We start from the raw sequence: 17,489 nt of genomic DNA on the forward strand, positions 1-17,489 counted from the left end.
AAAAATGTCACTCTTAGTTCCTCTTGGGGTGTTTGTCCTCTCTTAGCTTCTCCGGAGCAAGAGTTGCTTTCAACGGCTGTCTTCAAACCGTCTCTCGTTTGCAGCTACTCTCTCAGCTTCAGTGCATTCTTCAAAGTTTCCCTCTTGGCTGTAGCAAAGCTCTCTCCTTCTGTCTGAGCTTATATATTGCTCCAGTAAACTAATCAAGGCCCATGTTGAATGAGTGGTGGCCACACCTCCATGGAAATTATCCAGTGAAAGATCTCACCCACAGTTCAGTGATCACATCTCCACGGCAATATACAATCAAAAGTCTGCAACCCAATCAACACCAATACGTTTCCTGCCCACACAAGACTGCATTAAAGATAATGGCGTTTTGGGGGACATAATACATCCAAACCAGCACAAGGATGGACACTGAAGTCTGATAGCCTGGGTTCTTATCCTGCTTGTGACTTGATTTATGCAACCCTAAATGGGGTAGTAACAATACTTCTGTTATAGGTTTGTAGTGAGGATTAAAGGAACTTTTGATCAGTTCTTTAGAACACCTGCAATATTTCAGTGTGAGCTATTATTATCATCCCTTAGAGCACCCTGTTAGGAGGTGGAGAAGGGGGGATTTTAACCCAATCAATATAACTCCACAGTGTAGGACTAAGCTACAGTCCAGTGGTTTTCAAAGTGTGATCCCCCACCAGGCCTCACCAGAGAAATGCAAATTATCAGACCCCACTCTAGACCTACTGAATCAGAAACTCTGGGGGTGGGGCCCAGCAATCTATGTTTTAACAAACCCTTCAGATGATTATGATGCACAAACCGAGTTTGGGAACCGAAGCCCTCCCACCTGCGGGGAGGGAACTGGGCTTTACCGGCGCACACCTGCCTCCGCCAGCGCTTCACTTCAGGGAAGAAGGCGGGCGGGTGCGCAAGGCCTATTGGGGCGTGTAGTCCGGAGCGCTCCTGAGCTGAGGCGCCTGCGCGTTGGCAGCCAACTCGTTCTGGTAGCTGTAGTTGGGGCTCGGGAACGGCTGCCATCTTAGTCCAGCGACTGAGGAGTCGCCGCCGCCCCGAGTCCCGGTAAGCACCCGCGGGCGGACTGGGGGCAGTTTTTGGGAGAGGTGGGAACCCGGGTGAGCGTGTCCAGGAAGAACGAGTGGTGGAGGAGAGCGGCGCGCTAGCCGGGACCCCAGAGTCACGGCTGCTCTTCCTTCCCCCAGAGTCAGTACCGGTGGGGGGCGCGGGGAACTCGGGTTAGTGACCCGGGGCCGGGCGGGGGTGGGGGAGTGGGTCGACAGGTCGGGTCGGGCGGCCAGTGCGGGGCTGAGGCGCCTGGAGCCCCTCGCCTCGCGGGCGCCAAGTTGAGAGAGAGCTGGGCCGCAGCGGACGCGGGTAGGGTCCAGCCCCGCGCCCCTCTGCCCCGCCTGGGGGCCACTCGCCGGTAGCCCGGCCTACCCGCGGGGCCAGGCGGCTGCGGGCGACGTGGCCCCTATGAGGGGCGGCGTCCGGGCCCACCTGCTGCCTGGCTGGCTTGCCCGAGACTTTTCGGAGACCCCCAGTTGCGAGGGGGGCCCAGCACAGAGGCTCCCTTCCCTTCCCTCCTATACTCCGTTCCCCCTTCCATTGTCCCCCCGCGTGGTGGTCCCGGCCCGGGCGCCCTCATCCGCGCCCCCCACCGCCGCGACCCTCCGGCGCTTTTCGGCCCCGAGTTTGCAGACGTGTAGCTGTCAACGTCCTCCCACCAGAGTGTGCCCTTTTCTGTAGCAGAGAAAAGACAAAAGTAGCCGTGAATGATATCTAAGGGTCGAAACATGTTGAGGACGTGAATCTAATTGGGGGATTCAAGTTTTCAGATTTAGTTTGGGCCGCGACTTGGAGAGAAACACAGGGTCTGTGCGCCCGATGTAGCCTTTGGGCCTAAAGTTAGTAATCTCTCTAACCAGGTGAACTTGAAAACTACCCGAAATTCACTGTTCTCCAGTGACAAGTCAGCTTGTTTTCTTGGTTGCATTCGTTTCTTAATCTTGTTACATTTTCTGTTGTTACTCTACAGTCGCAGTATAGTTTTGGGGGGAGGGAATGGGGAAGGAACAGTGGGATTTTTCTTTGAAAATTCATGGAACGCTGACTGCTCACCTATATTTGCACTTCAGTGGGTTCCCCTGCATCTATTTCGAATATAATTCCATCTTAATAAAGTATATAAAGTCAGTGTATTTCTACCCTCAAAATCGGCTAAAGAATTGTTTCACAGCTGAAATAAAGTTCTCCTGGCAGATCTGGTGAGAGAGCCTGCACTGTGTATTCACAGATTTACTCAAGGTACAGTTATTTCATTTTTTAAGGTCTAGAAATGAAGGTGGAAATTCAGCCTTTTTGAACAGTGAATGCGAATTTTTTAAGCAAATCAACCTGGATATGATATGAAATAAAAAGCAAGTGTAGAATACTTTTTCAGCATATTCTAGAGTAAATCATTTCTACATCCTTTTTAAAAATAACATCTTTACACTTTTGGAAGATTCAGACAAACCAGTGGTTCCCAAATTTAACTGTTAGAATAATTAGTGTTGCTTTTTAAATGTAATAATTCCAGGGTCTTACCTCCTTAGATTAATTTAGTAGGTCTGTGTTGGCCCCCAAGAATTTATTTTTACAACATGCCTCTGTAATTCTGATTGTCTTGGGAACCACTAATATAAACAATACTCTGGACATGTAACTCAAAAAGCTCTGAGAAAGGAGTTACACCTGGGGGTTGGTCAGAGAAGGAGCAGTACCTTTCCCTGACCTGAAGTTGGGTCTAAGGTGATGAGTAGAAATGTGACAGGTGTGGAAAGGAAACATCTTGATCCTGTGTGTAAATGCAGAGGCCAGAAAGGTAAAATGAGGCAAGTATGTGAAAAGTGTAATGCTAAAAAATCTGAATTTTATGTTGTTATCAATAGATACAGATTTTTAAGCAGGGAAGTGATGTAAATGCATGTGTTTTAGAAAGACTGCTCTGTTGATAAGAGTGAAAAGGATGAAGAGGGGCTATTGCAGAATTTGAGGTGACAAAGCCTGACCTTGGAGAGAGGCTTTGGGGATGATCACAGGATTGGAATTGACTCTTCACTAGTGCAGTATTTCTACCATATTTTTGGATGAGGGTTTTTTAGGGTCAGTCTGGGTAAAGGACTCCTTTATTTTCTGTCAAGAACCCATTAGCAAGCCAGAATAATAATGTCAGTTTATATATGTTAATGGTATCAGAGTGAGTTGTTCATTAGCATCTTTGAGAAATTAAAAAGAACCAGGTCAGTTGCAATTTGGAGGAGTGCTTGGAATTTAGACTAAAATTGATGACTCTTAACACAGTTGATCTAAGGTTGTTGGATGTAATTTTTTTCTCCCACCCTATAGAAACTTGGTATTTGAATTTTGGAGTTGGAAGAGATTGCAGAGACTATCCAGTCCACAGTTGCAAATATATTTTGGTTTATGGGTCAACCCTGACTGGAAGTTGCTGCAGAAGTACTATATTGAGAAGGATTCTGGTCATATGTGTTTTCTGGGAAAGTGTGTTATGATTGAACACATTTATCTAGTGAGTGGTGTTTGTGCTAGTTATATGCTATTCTTGGACTAGTTCAACCTCTTAGTTTTTTCTCTGTTAAAAAAAAAAAAATGAAAAGAGAGGATAAATAATTTTCCTAAAACTAGTGAAGAGTCAGGTAGAACTAGAATCCAAGTTTTCTAACTCCAGTCTGGTATTCTTAGAATGTACTAAGAAGAACGTGTACTACATCAGGAGCTTCTGGTATTAGACCAAATAAAATAAAATAAAATAAAACAAAACAAAACTAACTAACTAACTAAATAAATAAATAAATAAATAAATACTTCTAACCTGTGCCTCTTGACCAGGCAAGATTCTAACAAGGAACTTTGGTTTAAAAGTGAGTTTTGTTTGTATTCATTCTGGCTCAAGAAATTTGTGTTAGTACTGAAGGAATAAATCACCTGTTTTCTTCCCTTCCTTTCTTGTTTCTCACCTCTCTCAATTTTGAATTTTGGGGATTGGTTTCCTTTATGTGAATTAAGACAGGAGTATATAAAGTTATTTTTCTGTGTAATTTATAGCACCTAGTCAAATTCTGGGCTCATGGTAAGCACTCAGTAAAGGCATGTTGATTTTTCTGGCTGTACGTGATACTGGCTTTGAGTCAACGTAAATTAGCGAGGGAGTTCGCAGAATTGAATTGCCGCATTCTCCCTGTTGGAAGGTAGACCCTCAGCTAAAAATGTTGGGTTGGAAACTAGCTTTACAACTTGAAGCAATTAACCAGAAGCTGTTCCTGCTTTTATCGTACTCTAGTCTGACAGTGCACCGACCTTGGAAAACTGCTACCAGCTCAGCTCTTTTGCTTCTTTTCAGAACTGACTATACCTAGATCCTTGGAATATGTTTTCTTTTCCTATCTCCAGGAGCCTCCAACTTACAGGGGTTTATGGTGACCCCAAAAGGCAGAGTGAGTGTTTATATGGCCATTCTTATTTTGCCATGTGGCCATCATACTCAGGTGGACATCACTTCATACTATGAGTCATTTCCCCGTAACTCACCCCCTTTTTCTGTCCACCCCATCAGAAATTATCTCATGATAATTTTTAGAGACCTCATGCTGTCAGATTCCTAAGGTCATTGCTAATCGCAAACCTTTAACCATAAGAGTAATATGTTAATGGACCCTCCTTCCCCTCTCAGGTAACATGCATTTAACTGTGACCTTCTGGAGACAACACCTTAACCCAAAGAAGTGACTCCAACAGTGAGAACTTCAGGTATGCTGACCTGCCTGTGAAAGAGATTTGGTGGAAGGAGTGGTGCAGAGGGCAAGCCCTGATCACATAACTGCTGTGGGGAGGTGTGGGGAGAGAGCAGTGTTGATGCTGACTGCATCAGTTAGTGAAGAAGTAGGCAATTTCTACTTGGTTCTGAAACCCAAAGTCTCCTCTGCAAAGATTAGCTTGTGAACCACACTGTGCTCTTAATTTAGGTCCCTTGACTTTCCAGTTTTTTTAAGCTCCTTTAGACATATTTGTTTTTCTTCTTGTGTTGTTTTATAAACATTTATCTTTATATATACTTATACAGACATGTGCATGTATATGGTTAAGTGGAAGAATTAAAAAGAAGGGAACATCATACAGTGGAAAAGGAAGATCTTGGAAAGAAAAGGCCTGGGCTCTGATTTGATTTTGCCAGTGACAAGCTGTGACTTTTGACAAGTCATTTAACTTTACTGGGGCTTAATGTGCAATAGATATATATATTATATATATATATATATGTATATATATATATATATTATATATATATATATATGTATATATATATATATATATAATGTGCAATAGATATATTGATTGCTATTGCCTCCTTGGCATTGTTGTGAGGATCAAATAAAATAATACATATTAAATCTTTGGAAAAGAAAATGAATTAAGACATAATCTAGATCCAAAATATGGAAGAAGTTGGCAATAAAAATAAAAAGGAAAACATGACAGGACAAATTCACTTTAAAAGGTCAGGAGAGAGAAAAGGGAGATTATTGGATAAGAAAAAGAGTAGAGCATAAAAAAAGTCAAGCAGTAGGGGAGAACAGTGAATGAGTGAAGTAGAGCAGGTGAATCGGTAGCTTCACTTTCCCTAACTCTAACCTTGAGGCTATTAGTTGTCATTTTCATTATGACCTCTCTTCACATAAAGGTCCCACCCATACCTAAGTTCATGTCTCCACTGTAAACTTCAGTGTTTATTATTAATTCATTTTTGTGATGCTTTGTGTTTAGTTTGTGTTTTTGTTAACTAGTTGCTCTGTAAATGCTTAGAGACCAGGGCTATGATTTGCTCATTATGGTGTCCCATGCCAATGCTATAATCAATTGTGGGCTTAATCTGTTCTTTTTGATCTCTATGAAGAGAAAAGAAGGAGATGGGGTGTTTTGTAAAAGCTTTGAGGAAAGGAAATGGTAAGAGGCAAAGAAGGTAAAAAAAGATGGTGAGAAGAAGAGGTCTCAAGATGATGGAGAGACATGAAAATGAAAAGTATGGAGAACATAAAATGAAGAGGATTTGGATATAGTGGTGATGGTTGCATAATATAGTGAATATAATTAATGCTACTGAATTGTACACTTAAAAGGATGGAATAGCAAATTTTATGTTATTTATTTTACTATAATTAAAATAAAAGGGGGTGGAGAAGAGATCATGTTATCTGCAGTAAAGGAACAAGGCAGCTTTCATTTCTTTAATGGTGATGTAATACCTCACAAAAAGTTATTTGCTGGGAAAGATCATTCTCAGTACCAAATATTTAAAAAATGTTTCTGAAAGTATCTATTTCATCCTGAGCTTACAAAATAGTTCTTTGTGGAAAGATAACTGGGCCAAAATTTAGGAGACCTGGGTTCTAGCCCTGGCATTGCTTGTCACTTAAATATCTCTGAGTTTCACCTTCCACACTTATCTGTTGAATATATTAAATATGATGATCTGTCAGTTTCCTTCTAGCTCACTCACTGTGCTTCATGTGCTAGGTTCACTAATTTTTCAGGACTTTGTTGACATCAGGTTCTGCTTTAAACAGAGGCAGAGCATCTTGTAGGAAACAGAAGTATAGCAATGTTAAGTTTGTAATATTCAGCAAGAGCTTGTTGAGCCCCTGTTGTGCTAGGTCTAGAGGGGTACTCAAGCATAAAATCCCTACCTCAAAGTTTTGTGTTTTTTCTTGGGGAAACGACTTGCTCACCAGTAATTATAAAAAGCATATGATAAATGCTATAATAAGGGTTGCATTACCTTACAATTTAAGATATTAACTTCTGATTTCTTGGTTCCTTTACCGTAAGTATACACTAACTGCCTCTTCTGCCCAAGGCTGTGCTAGGCACTTCAGGGACTCAACAAAAAAGCCATACCTACCCTCAAGAAGTTTGCAATTTTTTTTTCACTATAACAGATATACCTTTCTACCCCAGGAAAAATAAAATATTTGTACTGTATCATTAGTTAAGAACTTTGAGTTCATGTGCATATCAAGCACTGTCAATTACAGAAAAGATTTTTTGAAGACCAGAAAACCTCTAGAAATACCAACTGCATTTAAGTGAATTTTGTTTGCTTCTTACTCTCTGTACAAAGGGAGAGTGTGCTCTAAAATATGGTCTTTTGATCCTTTGTTCCAAAGAATCAATTAAGTTGGTCACAGGAAATAATGCTAGTCTAAATGAATCATACTATAGGAATATGAGTGTATACTAGAGTGTATACTGGAGATAGACTGTCTGATATTTTAACTTTAGCTCTAGTATATACTGGTAGTATGAGCTTGGCCAAGTTGCTTAACTTCTTTGGGCCTCAGTGTACTGATTTGTAAATTGGGAACAGTGATAACATGTATCCGTAGAGTTTTGTGGATTGAATGAGATAATGCATTTTTGTTTAGAATGATACCAGCCTCACAATAAGCATAAAATGTTAATTGCTGTTGTTGTTATTATCATCATTAGCACCAACCTTGTCTTTCTTAAAATTGTCATCATTCATTCATTCAGTAAGCTTATTAAGGTTGAGCATTGTAAATTCAAATGCTTACGGAATCTATGTGAATCTATGAATCTGTGAATCAGTTTGAGACTTAGGCGAACTAGGAAGTTCATGTCCCTCTAAAGGGGCAGCTGTTAAGCAGCTTTTGCTCACTTTTTCTTTCTTTATTATTGAGGTAAAATTCACATAAAATTCACTATTTTAAAGTGTAGAATTTAATCTAGGTTTCAAGTGTTGCTTGAACATCTTAACTTTTTTCTAAAAAGATCAAAAAGCTGCAAGACAGGAGAGAAAGAGGTGGTCAGTTATACCTGGGGGTTGGCCAGAGACTTGGACCTGAAGTTGGGTATTAGATGATGCATAGGTGTGTGACAGGGGTGGGGAAAGGGAAGAACTGTACAGGCAGAGAAACACCTTAATCTTGTGTGTAAATACAGAATATTATGGAAGAAAAAGGGTGCAGGAAGCAGGGAAGGGGATGGAGAGGGAGAGCATTGGGGGTCATGAGGCCAGAAAGACAAAGTGAGGCAACTGTGTGAAAAGTTCTAAGTATAATGCTAAAGATTTGAATTTTGTGTTGTTAGTAATAAATATTTATTTTTTAAATGTTGGCAGGTTATGGTTTCATATAAAAATACTGAGGGCCAAACAAATTACCACTGTGGGCAAAATTTGTCTTGTGGGCTGACGTTTTGCAACCTCTGGTCTAGGCCTTGACTTCTGTATTATAACCCATAGTCTCTGCCCTCTGGGAAGAAAGTCCTTTTCCACACAAAAATTTGAAATGGTTCAAACATTACCTCAAAGCAGTCTTGTGCTGAATGAGGGGTATGAAGAATAATTATTAAGATACAAGAAGGGAAATTATTTAAGATTGGGATTCAGGATGGGCAAAGGCGTGGAGGCAGGAATGGACTTGAGGGAGTAGTAAATAGATGGGGTTTGGTTCAGGAGATTTTTGTGGGCCTAGTAATAGGAGAAAGTTTGGAAAAGGTAAGAAGGGGCTAGACCTCCTACTTTGGGATAACCTTGAGTCCTATTGACTAACAAGATGAAAATGGTGTTTTGTGAAGATTTATTTGGCAATATTGAGGTCTACAGATTTACTGGAGGCAGAGAGACCAGATTAGGGAGGTAGTAGTAGGAATGGGAAGAAAGGAACAAAAGCTTATATAAGAGAGTAGGTCACCTTGTGACACTGGGACCCTGTAGAAAGTAAATTTTGGTAAGTTTTTTTCTCCCATTCACACTTTTGAACAAAACCAGAATATGTGAGGATACTACTATGTGAACAGGTTATCCCTCTTGTTTCATGTTGTGGATCTTTTGCTTCATAACTGTCAGCCCCAGCACCCTCCTTAGCAATGGCTCACATACGTAGGCTTTTGATTTCGCAGTTTGCACAGTAGAATAGAAGGAAGAGGAAGGACCATATTAGTTCACCTGGTGATCACATTGCCAGTTTCAAATTCTTGGTGATCTTAGTTAGCTTTAGTTAGCCTCTGATAAGTTTCATTATGTTTTAGTTTATACAAAAGGTTTGGAAACCCTGACAGTGGTTTGCTCCAGGAAAAGATGTAGAACTTCACTGCACAGACTTGACAGAATAATTAATGCATGATTCAGAATGTTTCAAGAAACTAATAAATGTTATAGAAAGGTAGAAAGTGTTTATTTTGTGTAACCTGAGAGAGTGATTTTTAGGATTTTATTTTTACTAGAACCCATTTGTTCTGTTTATATTTTTTCATGAAAACTTTCTTGACATACATAGGGAAGTTATTCTTTATTCTTGGCTAAAAATGTACAATGTAGTTATTTTAAATAGTCTTTGTAGCAAGTAAGCTCAATAGTGCAATTAGATACTCTTAATACTCAGACTTATATCTGAGATACAGCAACTTTTCTCTTACTCTTGTGCATAAGAGTACTAAGAAGACTATGTAAAGTATTCAAAGTTGCCACTCTCAATAGTGATGCAGAAATAGGGTCAAAACATCTAATGTTTTGTTTTATTTTTGAAGCATGGACTAACCTAGTTTTGGGAGTTCATTTGTTCTGAAAATTAAAAGTGATTTTCAGGTAGTTCAGGTAGTTATTTTCAGTTAGCTTTGCTTTGGAAATGGGAGGGAAAGAAATACAGGAGAGAGATTTAGCTACATTGGCTTCTGTGGAAATTCGTAGTCAAAGGGAGATCCCAGGTGATCTTTTTCTGTTCTTGAATTTTTTGGAGGAAATATATTTACTGTAGGTCTTAATTAAAAACTATTTTCTGTATATATTGAAATGGACAGAACCTAGCTGCTAGGTTCTTTGCCCTGCTTATTGACATTTATCTGCTGTCATCTTTCCTTTTGTCTTTGCCCTTGAGAGTTAATGCTTATCTTTTCCTTTATTTCAGTTTTCTGGGGTTTTGGGAGGGAATGGAGATGGACTGTGTATACTGATTTTATAGTTTTAAATTCTGTGAGTTTTTCTGGACATTGTTTGCAAACTGTGTAAATTTTGTCTCTAAGAGACAAAAAATTATGAAGGTATCTGTCCTAATAATTTATTTTGTAGGTTGCTACCCACTGTCTTTTCTGCTTCTTGGTCTTCTAAGAGTCCTTTTTCTCCATTGCTATTGTTGACGCAGCAGTTAGACCCATTCTCTTCAACTTATAGCCCCTCAGTACATGTTTGATAAAAAGTTAAAAGTACTGCTTTCTGGAAAAGTGCAGGCTGGGTGGGGGCAGGACTCCATTACATTTTTCTCTTGTTTTGGATTTCTCTATTCTTCCCTTTTAGTCATTTACCTAGTGAGGATTATACTTTTAGGCAAATAAGCCCCTGTCATGTAAATTTCCTTTTAGAGGAGGAAAATATAAGATATTATTAAAGAAATTTGACTATTCTCTTAGAAGACGTGTTATGACTGTTTGCTCAAGAAAATACAAATCTGCTTGAAGTATCCAAAAATGGCTTTTTCCTTTTGATAATTCTGAAGGAAAAACAAATGTTTTAATCATTTCAGTGATCCATTTCCTACTTAATTTGAGCTCATTGTGTGATGATTTGGAATTTCTTATTCTAAGACTGTGCTACTTGTCAAGTTTTTTGTGTTTTTTTTTTTTCTTTCATTTTTTTTTTCCCTAGGAGAGGAGATTGATAGTGATCCTAGTCTCAATATAAGGAGCAGACTGAACAGGTTCAAGTGTGGCAATGACATGAGTACTTTTGGTTTGTTTGTTTTCTCTGTTATCTTTTTTTAGCTCCTCATGGGAGCATGGTTTTAAGTTATGGAATTAACATTGAGTAACAAGGCTAGAGATCTTAGTGTTTGGCTAAATCTTCCATTCTGATCTTTTGATTGGGTTGTCTTATTGAGTTGTAAGAATTCTTTGTAAATGCTGGTTACAAATCCTTTATCAGATATGCATTTTGCAAATGTTTTCTTTTAGTGTATTGCTTGTCTCTTCATTTTCTTAATGGTGTCTTTTGAAGAGAAGTTCCTAATTTTTATAAGGCTCAATTTATCAATTTTTTCATTTATGGATTGTGTTTTTGGTGTCATATCTAAGAAACATTTGCCTAATTGGGCAGTCTGTTTAACTTTCTGGATTTATATTTATTTGTTTACCTGTAAGAACAAGTAAGATGCATGTGGTTTTTTTTTGGCCTTCTTTGAAATAATACTATTTTTATTCTGTTTCTTCTTGGATTCAAAGTAGGAAAGTTAATTTTGGAATAATAAGGTGAAAATCTGCAGACCCAAATTGGAGTGTTGAATTGGCTCCGCTTTCATAATCCTATTTGTTTCTTAATGGGTAAGTGATAATTTTCTTTTGAATATTTAGGGCTCTGGGCTGTAGATGATTCTCTCTGCCATTTTCTTCTGGGTTTTTAGTACAAGCTGAATAAAGATGCATTTTAGGCTCCTTGTAAGAAAAATGCCTGCATTTTGTTTGTAAATTGAACATATATGTTACTTAGTAACTCATCAGTGTTGACTTCTGATGTACTTGATAATTTTTAAAAAATTTAAAAAATTTTTACTTTCTAAATTTTTGTTTTTACTTGATAATTCTTAATGTTTAGAAATGTTCTGGAAAGGTTTGCTGAAAGGTTGGTGATAGATATCTAAGTCTTATATTTTGAGAATTCACGAGTATTAGGAGATGGTCAGAAACAGGAATTTCTTGGGAGCCAAGAAATCCAACTTTATATATAATTAGGTTGTATAATTTCACACAAGCATTGTTCTCGAAAGAGCAGTGTATGTATCTGCAAAATTATAGTTAAATATATGGTGGCATATTGAATACTTTAAACTCTCAGTAAATAGTCAAAGCCAAACTTGAATAGGAACACCTTATAATAAGGACTTGATATTAGGATGTTTGTTGGAAAACACATTTGGGGAACAGGGAAGAAATTGCCTTCTGGAATATTAGGTACAGAGCTCAGTCAAGCAAATAAATGCTAGAAGTTAGATCCTGGTACCAAATTGCTTAAACTCTGTTTTCATACTATTGAACCATGAAAGTTGTGTAGCTTCCTGTTTTTCTCTTTGAATGAGATAATTGCCTTTTATATGCATATGCTTTAGAGTCCACTTTGGTAGGACATGCTAATATGTTAAATAGGAAAGCAACCCTTCCCATCTTGAGTGGGTTTGAGTTCATTCCCTCTTCTGTTGCTGAGAAATTAAGTTATGGAAATGAGTATTTGTCTATCCCAACCCAAAGAATTCTTATCCCCTCTGCTGATATCCCCAGTAACAACCCATATGCCAAGGTCGGCTCCTTTGCTATCATTAGTAGAGTGAGTCTAAAAATTATTCTTTCCAGCTGGCGGCTGCTACTTTGGACCTAGGAAACAGGATCTAGTTTTCAACCCAGCTGTATAGTCTGGTTACTATTTGCCCAGACAAGAATCATTCCACCTTCATGGTTCCACTTACAACAGAATTGAGCAGTCATTTTTCACAGTAGTGACTGGTAAGTAAAAATTTTTCAAAGCAGAATTCTTTGATAGATGGCTCTTTCACTTGAGTAGTGGTTTGGGAATATGGAAGAGAGGCCCTATCCAAGGGAGGCTACTTGGTGTTTCTAGTTAACATGTGTGATTCTGTATTTAAATAAGGCTGTTTGAGAGTTTAAATTTATTAGATTTCAGTTCTTCACAGAATACCACTGTGTCCTTTAGCTCTTTGAACTCTGTGCTTTCTGTTTCAAAAGCGTTTTTTCTCTTCTCTTTGTGGGTTTTTTTTGTTAAAGTTGTTTTGCTGCCTTCTTTTGAGAAAATACTTTTATTAAACTATTTGAAGGTTTTCTAAGTCAAAATATATGTGGCCTATAAAAATAACTGCTTATTTTGGATATGTTATTTTTGAAAATAAACAAATTTCACAATATCCTGACTGTTTAATAATTTGTCTATAAATAGGATACACATTTAAACATAAGGTTAGAAATGTAATTTGCCTGTTTGGTGCTTATGGGACAAGATGTTACTGAAATAATCTTATGAAATGTCTACCCCTTTTTACATTTTTCTTTCCACTGCCTTTCAGGAAGATGTTAATGTTAGTTTTTACCTCTGGCAATCTTTTTTCAACTTTAAACATTCTATCTGTCACATTTACCTGGTATGATAGTAAACATTACTTAAAATAAATGATGTAAAAGTGTAAGAATTGACCATATTTTAAGTCTCGGTAACTGACAGACTAATAGGCAATAGATTATTGTAATACTGTACTAGTCTTAGATTCAAACTAATGTCTTCATTAGTTCAAGTCACAATGGTTTACTAGGTGAAGCTATAAACTGCACACCTCTGTACTTGATTGTGAAGGCTTTTTTTTCACACCGTATTTAAAAAGTAAGTTATTTCCCATAGGAAATTCATGCTGCAGAGACATCCTTCTCCATATTTATATATTATGAATTTTAAAGCTGTGAGATGAAGGAATAGTTGCAGTTGGCTTTAAGAGCTGCATGTCAAGGAGGAGGAGGTGAGGAGGTAAAAGAAGGGATAGATTATAAAACAAAAGGGACATTGGAAAAGATAGATGTGGAGGTGGAAGGGAAGTGCTAGAGAGGAAGAATGGGTCCCGGAGAGATTTCCCCAAGATACGTAGGAGATCTAATGTCAGTTTATTTTCTTATTTTTTTATTGTAGAAACTAGATTAATGGCATTTGGGGAGTATTCTTTTTCTTTCTTTATAGAGTGAGATTTATTGAGATATAAGTTATGCATAGTAAAATTTACCTATTTTAAGTGTGGTTCTTTGAATTTTGACAAACACAGAACCTTCACTTGTGCTCCTTTATGCCCAGCCCACTGATGTTTTGTATCCCTATAGTTTTGCCTTGTCCAGAATATCGTTTAAATAGAATCATACATATGTAGCCTTTTTTATGCTTTAAATATTCTTTTAAAAAATCACTATTCAGTAATATTGACTTTTTGATGTACAGTTGTAAGAATTTTACACATGTATACATTTGTGTAATTAACACTATTATCAGAATACAGAACATTCCCATCACACCAAAAACTCCCTTCTACTACCTTTTCGTTGTCACAGGTATGGAGGCTACCCCTGGCAGCCACTGATATGTTCTTTATCTCTATGTATTGTCTTTTTGAGACTGTCACTTAAATGGAATATGAAATATGTAACCTTTTCAGACTTTTTTTTTTCACTCAGCATGATGCGTTTGAGATTTGTCTAAGCTGTTGCATATCAGTAGATCATTCCCTTTTATTGCTGAATAGTATTCCATTCCATGAATGTATCACAGTTTATCCAGTCATCTGTTAAAGGACATTTGGGTTGTTTTGAGTTTTTGACATTTATGAATAGAGCCACTATAATCACTCCTGTACAGATTTTATGTAGTTTTCATTTCTCTAGGGCAGCATTACTCAATCTTATACTATTGACACTATGGGCTGGATAACTCTTTGATGTTGGGAGCTGTTCTTTGTATTGTGGCATGTTTAGCAGCATTCCTGGCTAAACATTGTAGGATGTTTAGCAGCATCCTCTGGATTCTGTTGACTTCCAGTTCCTAGCTGCTCCCTGTGGCTTTTCTCTGTCTGATTTTCAGTCTGTTTATAAAGGTCTCCAGTAATTTGTATCAAAGCCCGATCTGATTTGAGTTAGGCCATACTTTAACTGAAATAACATCCTGAAGAGATCTTATTCACAATGGTTCTACACCCACCAGAATGCAGACCAAGACTAAGAACATAACTGAACTGGGGTATACAATTCAATCCACCACAGTATGTGTTATTACTTCTAAGAAAATTAACAGTAATTCCATAATATTAATAGTATCCATATTCAAATTTCTCCAGTTGTTCCAAAAGTTTAATGATTTTCCCCCCAGTTCTGGGATTCAGTCACAATTCACACATTATGTTTGGTGGTTATGTCCCTTTAGTCACAACCAAGAACTGTCTTTTTTTGCCTTCTTCTGATAACTTTTTTTTAAATTCAATTTTATTGAAATATATTCATATATCATACCATCATCCATGGTGTACAATCAGTTGTTTATAGTATTGTTGTATAGTTGTGCATTCGTCACCACATCAGTTTTTGAACATTTTAATTACCACACAGAAAAAAAGAATAAGAATAAAAGTTAAAGTAAAAAAGAACACCGAAAACATCCCATACCCACCATTGCTCCCTATTACCCATTTACTTTTTGTCCTCATTTCTCTATTCATCTGTCCATACACTGTATAGAGGGAGTGGGAGCCACGAACTTTTCACAATCACACAGTCACACAGTGTAAGCTATATAGTTATATAATCGTCTTCCAGAAAAAAGGCTACTACTGAATTGCAGTTCAACAGTTTCAGGTATTTCCTTCTAGCTATTCCAATACTCTAAAAACTAAAAAGGGATATCTATATAATGAATAAAAATAACCTCCAGGATGACCTCTTGACTCTATTTGAGATCTCTCAGTCATTGAAACTTTATTTTGTTTCATTTCTCTTCCACCTTTTGGTCCAGGAAGGCTTTCTCAATCCCATGATGCCAGGGCCAAGCTCATCCCCGCAAGTCATGTCCCACGTTGCCAGGGAGATTTATATCCCTGGGAGTCATGTCCCACATAGGGGAGAGGGCAGTGAGTCTACCTGCAGTGTTGGCTTAGAGAGAGAGGCCACATCTGAGCAACAAAAGAAGTTCTCTGGGGGTAACTCTTAGGCCCAATTTTAAGTAGACTTAGCCTCTCCTTTGCTGTAACAGATTTCATAAAGGCAGGCCCAAGATTGAGGGCTTGGCTTTCTAAATTGGTAGCCTCTAATGCTTTTGAGAATATCAATTCCCTAGTTGGGGAAAATTTAATAATTTCCACATTTTCCCCCAGTCCCTCATGGAGGCTTTGCAAATACATTTTTATTCTTTGCCCATATTACTCTGGGATGCATTGGAGTTTCACGCTAACCTGTACAAACCAACAAGATTTCACACCCTATTCAACATTCCATGTAATTATGTTGTTTGGATAAACTGACCATGTAGGTTAAATTATATATTTTACAAAAAATACAGATTTTGCACCTCCTTTGGTCTCACATAGAAGTTGAAGTTTTAAAAACACTGTCACTATCATTCTTTATCCTTTAGCCTGATTTACCTTAGTCCTAATCAGGTCCATTTCGTTCATATCTCTAATTGAAGTCTGATCTCTTTTTTCAGACTCCTTAACATTCATTTGCTGTATGGAGTAATGCTGACATTCATAGCTTCTGGACTTTGCCTCTGAGTCTCAAGTGTCACACAGAAACCCAAAGTTCCAGGGACCAACCAGGTTATACACAAAGAGCTCAGCATCTCAGAATTTAGAAATAACCATTACAACTCAGGAATAGATATAACTGCTGTAAGAGCTTATAACCTAGGAACTTTTACAGTAAGCCTTCCCCTGATAACCTGTGGTCTCAGACTCAATTCTCAGAGTTTGCACATTATAGTTAGTCCATATTAGGCATTAAATGTTTTTCTTTCTATTTCTGGTTTATTTCACCCAACATACTGTCTTCAGTGTCCATTCACCTCACAACTTCACTCCTTCTTGTATCAGCTCAATATTCCATCGTATGTATCCACCACAGTTCGCCATTCCGTTCATCAGTCGATGTACCCTTAGGTCACTTCCATCCACTGCAAATCGTGAATACATGATTTCATTTGTTCTTACAGTTGCATGATATTCCATCATATGTATTGTACACCACATTTTGTTTATTCATTCATCAGTTGATGGACACCTGGGTTGTTTCCATCTTTTGACAATTGTAAATAATGCTGCTATGCATATTGGTGTGCAAATGTCTGTTCATGTACCGGCTTTCAGTTATTCTGATTATATACCTAGTAGCGGGGTTGCCAGATCATATCGTAGTTCTGTAATTAGCTTCCTGAGGAACTGCTGAACTGTCTTCTACGGTAGCTGTACCATTCCACATTCCCACCAACTGTGAACAAGTGTTCATATTTCTCCACATTCTCTCCAACACTTGCAGTTTTCTTTTTTTTTTTTAATAGTGGCCATTCTAGTAGGTGCAAAATGATATCTCATTGTACTTATTTTATCTGTTTTATTGGGATACCATCTGAATGGTTATGCATTTTGATTTTGATTTGCATTTCCCTAATAGCTAGTGATGTTGAATGTCTTTTCATGTGTTTTTTAGCCATTTGTATACCTTCTTTGGAGAAATGTCTGTTAGTGTCTTTTGCTCATTTTTTAGTTGGGTTGTGTGCTGGTTTGAATCTATTATGTCCCCCCAAACGCCATTATCTTTGACGCAGTCTTGTGTGGACAGATGTATTTAGTGTTGATTAGATTGTAATTCTTAGATTG

The 17,489-nt window shown here is 38.0% G+C and overlaps 1 protein-coding gene across 6 annotated transcripts in view; it reads left to right on the forward strand.

Annotated features, from left to right (window-relative positions):
* Positions 1-1,008: 1,008 nt before the first annotated feature.
* Positions 1,009-17,489, forward strand: part of ITCH (itchy E3 ubiquitin protein ligase) — a 168,793-nt gene continuing 152,312 nt past the window's right edge. Inside the window, exons 1-5 of one of the 6 annotated variants that reach the window (XM_037811038.1) lie at positions 1,010-1,086; positions 4,757-4,833; positions 10,742-10,825; positions 11,314-11,412; positions 12,436-12,585. The gene's annotated coding sequence lies outside the window, so the exon portion shown is untranslated. Of the gene's footprint in view, positions 1,087-4,756; positions 4,834-10,741; positions 10,826-11,313; positions 11,413-12,435; positions 12,586-17,489 lie in introns of all 6 variants that reach the window. The other 5 variants (XM_037811036.1, XM_037811039.1, XM_037811041.1 and 2 more) reach the window with 5 other exon arrangements.

Source organism: Choloepus didactylus, chromosome 19 (assembly GCF_015220235.1).
Source record: "Choloepus didactylus isolate mChoDid1 chromosome 19, mChoDid1.pri, whole genome shotgun sequence".
Lineage (NCBI taxonomy): Eukaryota > Metazoa > Chordata > Mammalia > Pilosa > Megalonychidae > Choloepus > Choloepus didactylus.